Source organism: Palaemon carinicauda, chromosome 9 (assembly GCF_036898095.1).
Source record: "Palaemon carinicauda isolate YSFRI2023 chromosome 9, ASM3689809v2, whole genome shotgun sequence".
Lineage (NCBI taxonomy): Eukaryota > Metazoa > Arthropoda > Malacostraca > Decapoda > Palaemonidae > Palaemon > Palaemon carinicauda.
Window position 1 is genome coordinate 136,173,049 of NC_090733.1, and position 6,658 is coordinate 136,179,706.

Sequence of the window (6,658 nt, forward strand, 5' to 3'; positions counted from 1 at the left end):
ACTTATCTAAGGTCATCAGTCTTGATAAGATACACGAAAATATGCTAGTTCCCTCCACGGCCAATCTGAAGATGAGACGCCTATTTTTTCGTGACTTAAAAAACACCTTTTTCTACCAGCCAAAACTTAACTCCTGATTTTGACTCAATGCCACGTATCCATCTCATAACTCGTGATTTTGACTGGCTCGTATAGACACGCGTAAACACATGCCTATCAGATTATCAATTTAAAAAAAAGAGACAGAATGACTCCAAGGTTTATTCCTATCTTGATTAGTCGTCGACTGACTGTCATACTGTTAACGCGTCCGATTTCAATCCTCTGGCTTGAATTCACTCGGGGGGTAAACTTGGTAAGTAAATATGCCATTGGCTGGACAAGATGGACATAGCTTTTTCTTCTATAATCTCTATAATTTACTTTAAGGGCTGTTTTCCTGTTGATATACTACATAGGAACCATATTCTCTACGGAGCTACGTTTAGTATACATTCTTGTGCAACTTAAAAATCCGTAATTTTATTCGGAATTCTCCATAAAAATATATTGTTCTCAGCCATGACCGAACAAGATGGACATAGCTTTTTCTTTTATGATCTCTATATTTTACTTTAAAGGCTGTTTTCCTGTTGATATACTACAGAGAAATCCCATTCTCTGTAGAGCCACGTTCAGTATACATTCGTATGCACACTTAGAAAACCGTAATCTTATTCGGAATTCTCCGTGAAAATATATTGTTCTCAGCCGTATTTCAGTAAAACACAGGCAACCGTAATTTCTACCCTACTTTGCTATGATCTTTTACGGGTTGGTGACCGTAATATCACTCCTTTACGTCAATATATCCATTTTTAAACGGTAAATGCCTGGCAACATTTATTCCAGGACTTTTACCGTTTTTTACAGCAAATTTTTAATAGTGTTTCTAACATTTCACACGGTATATTACGTGTTTAATGTCAAATCCACAATATCGAAACACTTAGAGAACAATTAAGTCTTCAGTTTCTTCTTAAAAGCCTTAATATCTTCATTATTTTAGATGTCTAGTGGGAATCTGTATAGTCTTGGGGCCACTTTCGATTCTAGAATCTACAGCAGACATACACCTTGGCTCCAATTAATTTGAAACCATCTGTAACTATTCTCAAGTCAACACGATCTAACTATATTTTTCATCTTTGCTTTTTTTAGATTTTGCCATATTTTTACTAGCCAAGCTACAACCCTAGTCTCAGTACCCAAGCTGCAACCCTAGTTTTAGTAGCCAAGCTACAACCCTAGTTTTAGTAGCCAAGCAACAACCCTAGTTTTAGTAGCCAAGCTACAACCCTAGTTTTAGTAGCCAAGCTACACCCCTAACTTTACTAGCCAGTCTACAGCCCTAGTTTTTACTTGCCAAGCTACAACCCTAGTTTTACTAGCCAAACTACAAACCTAACTTTACTAGCCAATCTACAACACTATTTTTATTACCCAAGCTATAACTATTTTTACTAGCCAAGCTACAACCATATTTTTACTAGCCAAGCTAAATCCCTATTTTACTAGCCAAACAAACCTAATTTTACTAGCCAAGCTAGAACCCTAACTTTACTAGCCAAGCTACAACCCTATCTTTACTAACCAAGCTACAACCCTAATATTACTAGCCAAGCTACAACCCTAATTTTACTAGCCAAGCTACAACCATAATTTTACTAGCCAAGCTACAACCCTATTTATACAACCCAGGCTACAATCCTAATTTTACTAACCAAGCTTACTACCCTATATTTACTAGCCAAGCTACAAACTTATCTTTACTTACCTAGATACAACCCTGGCTGGATAAGCAGAAAACAACAAGCCCAAGGGCTCCAACAGGGATAATAGCCCGGGGAGAAAAGGAAATAAGGATAAGGCATTTTGCACTTTGAGAATTAGCATTACTAGTTAATGAAAGTGGTGTTTATACCTCATGTATGATATTATATACATAATGTATCATTAATCACATAAGAAAGATAATAATTCTTATTATCTTTATCTTTATCGAATGATAAAAATAAAGAAATTAATTATGTGCCTAATTATGTTTCCAAATAAAATTGGCAATACATAATATTAAGAGATATTTTATCGATAAATTACTAGAAATTAAAGCTAATAACAGATCTCAATAAATAGGTCACTGCTTTTACAACCGGGGTTGTAAATTGGCTAATATTAATAATAATTAATTCCTGCAAGTTTCATTACTCTACGATTAAAATTGTGGCCAGGGAGCTTTTTACAAACACACACATACACAAACACACAAACAGGGGTTAAAACATAACCTTTTTCCAACTTCGTTGGCGGAGATAATCATTATGATAATAATAATAATAATAATAATAATAATAATACTAATAGTAATAATAATAATGATAATAATAATATCAATAATGATAACAATAATAATGATAACAACAACAATAATAATAATAATATTAATTATGATAATATTAATAATGATAATAACAATAATAATGATAACAACAACAACAACAACAACAATAATAATGATAATAATAATAATGATAACAATAATAATGATAACAACAACAAAATTAATAATAATAATATTAATTATGATAATATTAATGATAATAACAATAATAATGATAACAACAACAACAATAATAATAATAATAATAACAACAACAACAATAATATCATCATCTTCATCTCCTCCTACGCCTATTGACGCTAAGGGCCTCGGTTAGATTTCGTCAGCCGTCTCTATCTTGATATGATTTCATCTCATTATGTTAGCAATGCAGTCTATTGATAACATAATTAGATAAAATCATATCTGAGCAGATTTAATTAATTATTTTCATTAAGTAAAACTACTTTAAGGTAACTCGCTTAAGACAGATATTAAAAATCTTCGATTGAGCAATGTTAATGTATTCAAATTTAACAAAAAAATTCTTGATGAAAGATTGTTTATAAAAAAGTATTCATATTTATTTCAACTGGCGAAATCTAACCGAGGCCCTTTGCATCAATAGGCGTAAGAGATGATGATGATGATGATAATGATGAGGATGGTGATGGTGCTTCTACTATTAAGTTGACTTTATCATAGAAAATGATTGGTTTCCATATATTATATATAAAAGAAAATTGGCAAAAATAGAAATTTTCGTTTTTTTTTTTTTTTTTTTTTTTTTTTGCGAAGGTTGACATAAATCTCGTGATATAGTTTATATCATGACTTATCTATTTCAACGTTGTTATCAATCTTAAAATACTTAATATTTTTTTCGTTATTAATTTTAGTTTAATTGCTATTCCCTTATTTCCGTTCCTCACAGGGCTGCTTTCCCTGTTGGAGTCCTTGGGCTTGTAGCATCCTGCTTTTCAAACCGGGGTTGTAGATTGACTAATAACAATAATAATATTAATAATAATAATAATAATAATCAATCCTTGCAAGTTTCATTACTCTACGATTAAAATTGTGGCCAGGAAGCTGTTCACAAACAAACACACAAACACGGGGTAAAACATAACCTCCTTCAAACTTCGTTGAAGGAGGTAATAATAATAATAATAATAATAATAATAATAATAATAATAATAATAATGACTTTTTCGCAGTTTCATTTGCACTTGCTTTCTCCCTTTTTTTTTCTCTCTTTTTTTTCTTTGATATGGATTCACCAATAATCTAAATACCGTTACATGATTCACCGATAATCGAAATACCGTTACATGATTCACGGATAATCGAAATACCGTTACATGATTCACCGATAATCTAAATACCGTTACATGATTCACCGATAATCTAAATACTGTTACATGATTCACCGATAATCGAAATACTGTTACATGATTCACCGATAATCTAAATACCGTTACATGATTCACCGATAACCTAAATACTGTTACATGATTCACCGATAACCTAAATACCGTTACATGATTCACCGATAATTGAAATACCGTCACATGATTCACCGATAACCTAAATACCGTTACATGATTCACCGATAATCGAAATACCGTCACATGATTCACCGATAATCGAAATACTGTCACATGATTCACCGATAATCGAAATACCGTCACATGATTCACCGATAATCGAAATACTGTCACATGATTCACCGATAACCTAAATACTGTTACATGATTCACCGATAATCGAAATACTGTTACATGATTCACCGATAATCGAAATACTGTTACATGATTCACCAATAACCTAAATACTGTTACATGATTCACAGATAATCTAAATACTGTTACATGATTCACCGATAATCTGAATAGTGTTACATGATTCACCGATAATCTGAATACTGTTACATGATTCACCGATAATCTGAATACTGTTACATGATTCACCGATAATCTGAATACTGTTACATGATTCACCAATAATCTGAATACTTTTACATGATTCACCGATAATCGAGATACTGTTACATGATTCACCAATAATCTAAATACTGTTACATGATTCACCAATAATCGAAATACTGTTACATGATTTAACCTTATGACAATCCCACTATCATTGACATCGTATTATTATTATTATTATTATTACATACTAAGCTCCAAACTTAGTTGGAAAAGCAAGATGCTAAAAGCCCAAGGGCTTCAACAGGGAAGAATAGCCCAGTGAGGAAAGGAAACAAGGAAATAAATAGGCTACAGAGAAGGAATGAACAGTCCAAAAAAATATTTCAAGAACAGTAACAATATCAAATTAGATCTTTCATATAAGAAAAAAAAAGAGGAAGAGAAACAAGATAGAATAGCGTGTCTTAGTGTACCCTCAAGCAAGAGAACTCTAACCAAAGAAAGTGGAAAACCATGGTACAGAGGCTATGGCACTACCCAAGACTAGAGAACAATGGTTTGATTTTGGAGTGTCCTTCTCCTAGAAGAGCTGCTTACCATAGTTAGTCTCTTCTACCCTTACAAAGAGGAAAGTAGCCACTGAACAATTACAGTGCAGTAGTTAACCCCTGGAGCGAAGATGAATTGTTTGGTAATCTCAGTGTTGTCAGGAGCATGAGGTCAGAGGAGAATGTGGAAAGAATAGGCCAGACTATTTGGTGTATCTTTAGGCAAAGAAAAAACGAGCCGTAACCAGAGAGAGGGATCCAATGTAGTAATGTCTGGCCAGTCAAAGGATCCATTAACTCTCTAGCGGTAGTATCTCACCGGGTGGCTTGTGCCCGGGCCAATCTACTACCTGTAATAGCTATATCTTCCATATTTTTAACTAGTTTCAAACTTGGCTCATGGACTTAAGAAATAGCTGATTTTCATAGCTATGTAATAAATAAATAATAGAATGAATTTTCTCTTTTTTCATAACTAGATTCTTCAAGCTGTGGAAAATTATAAAGAGTTATTATATAAGAATAGTTTCGTAATTAGACAATGAAATCGACTTATAGACCGATTCGAGTAGCAATCTGGAGTAAAAATGTTCGAAAAACTGGTTTCATACATGGTATTTTAACCCCCACCACTTTTATTCGTAATTCCATCTTACCTCATTGTACTTTTGTAAATATTAGGACCCAAAAGTACTTCGTTTGAGGCAATAAATCTACGACATCTGCATATCTTGAAAGAACACGAAACCATTTATGTAGGTCTACAGTATTCACGCAAAAACCCTAATTTATGAAGTCTGATCCACTTCTGCATCAACAAAATCTTGCCAATAATTTAGTAATTGTCACTTGTCATCAATTCTTGACATTGCTTATCAACACACACACACAAAAACACACACACACACACACACACACACACACACACACACACACTGTCATTGCTAAAAATCACAATAGGCATACATTTTTATGCACTTAACACTTTTAACTACCCGGAGAAAAATACATTCCAATATTTGGTTAATTCCCCATGTTGCAGCAATAATATACTTTGTATACAGTATACTCAAAGGGCCTCGGCTATATCATCTAATAGTATATTGGGTGATGGTATACAGAAATTGTATCATTCCTGTCCAATCGAAGGACCATGTTCTGTCAGAGAATTGGCCAAAAACCTTGTTAAAGCTGTTAGGGAGATAGGATTTTTGGGTAATTTAGGTTTATCATAATCCTGTCGAAGTTATGCCCATTCTCTTAGATTTATCTTTTTCTAGATGACAAGAATCACAAAAAAAAAATGTTAAAAATTAATTATTAATAGAATAGGGCCTAGGCCTATATGTGCTCTGGCCATGTCAGATGGAAAAAAAATCAAAATATATACTTATTAGTTAGTTATAAATCATTTCCATTAGTTAGTTACTAAATCATTTCCCTAATGTAAATTATGAATTTCTTTATCATACAAATATTATCATTATTATTATTATTACTTGCTAAGCTACAACCCAGGTTGGAAAAGCAGGATGCTACAAGCCCAGGGGCCCCAACAGGGAAAATAGCACAGTGAGGAAAGGAAAATAAAATATTCTAAGAACAGCAACAACATTAAATTAATATTTCCTATATACTATCAAAACTTTAACAAAACAAGAGGAAGAGAAATAAGATAGAATAGTGTGCCCAAGTGTACCCTAAAGCAAGAGAACTCTAACCCAAGACAGTGGAAGACCATGGTACAGAGGCTATGG

General features: G+C 33.0%; 1 protein-coding gene across 1 annotated transcript in view; it reads left to right on the top strand.

Annotated features, from left to right (window-relative positions):
* Positions 1-234: 234 nt before the first annotated feature.
* LOC137646881 (cytochrome P450 2U1-like) overlaps positions 235-6,658 on the top strand; it is a 17,352-nt gene continuing 10,928 nt past the window's right edge. The window contains exon 1 of the mRNA XM_068379950.1: positions 235-355. The gene's annotated coding sequence lies outside the window, so the exon portion shown is untranslated. The remainder of the gene's footprint in view (positions 356-6,658) is intronic.